The sequence below is a fragment of the Sinocyclocheilus grahami genome, unplaced genomic scaffold, assembly GCF_001515645.1.
Source record: "Sinocyclocheilus grahami isolate Dianchi unplaced genomic scaffold, SAMN03320097.WGS_v1.1 scaffold9189.1, whole genome shotgun sequence".
In the NCBI taxonomy this organism is placed as follows: Eukaryota; Metazoa; Chordata; class Actinopteri; order Cypriniformes; family Cyprinidae; genus Sinocyclocheilus; species Sinocyclocheilus grahami.
In genome coordinates, this window is record NW_015512452.1 from 1 (window position 1) to 692 (window position 692).

Genomic DNA, 692 nt, shown 5'->3' on the forward strand with positions numbered 1-692 from the left:
GCACACATGGTAGATACTATCAAACAGCAACATAATTCCAGGCACAAAAGTAAGGAATTGTATGTGAATTTGAATTTCTATAGTGCAAAACTCTACACTCTTTCTTCATCTATTTCAGCTATTAAAGAGAAGAATAGTGACTGGACTGAGTTTCTAATCAAAGAGCTCACAGGTTCACGGACAGCACCGGCAAACCTGCTTGAAGGGGTGAGAATGACATTTGTCTTTATGTCTACACTCATGTCTTTTGTACAAAAGTGGTACAAAAGTTTAGTGTACAAAAGTAACTGTTCTTAACATTAACAATGAACATTTTTGTGAGTGCCTAAAGCATCTACAGCAGAAGTGCCAAACACCATATATATTACCAGTCCTACACATGGAACAAACACTGTGCCAAATATTATTATTACTGTAGTATTAGCCATATTAACAAGTGACAGATAAATTTGCACCAAATACCACAATTCTGTTTATTAGCTACAAAATTATTGAGAACCACTGAATCATGGCCAAAAGAATATTAGAATGGGCCTTATTCAGTGTGGACGACATATTTAACTTCACATGAATGAAAACAAGACTGCAATAGATGTGTAAATGATCATGTGACAGGCTTGCTCAACAAAACTATACAGACAATGATTTGCCATCATGGTCCGTGATTGCAAGACAATATTAAATATGAAAAA

The 692-nt window shown here is 35.1% G+C and overlaps 1 protein-coding gene across 1 annotated transcript in view; it reads left to right on the forward strand.

Annotated features, from left to right (window-relative positions):
* Window positions 1-30: 30 nt before the first annotated feature.
* LOC107578169 (scm-like with four MBT domains protein 2) overlaps window positions 31-692 on the forward strand; it is a gene marked incomplete at its 3' end in the record, with an annotated part of 4,058 nt that continues 3,396 nt past the window's right edge. The window contains exon 1 of the mRNA XM_016264151.1: window positions 31-207. The remainder of the gene's footprint in view (window positions 208-692) is intronic.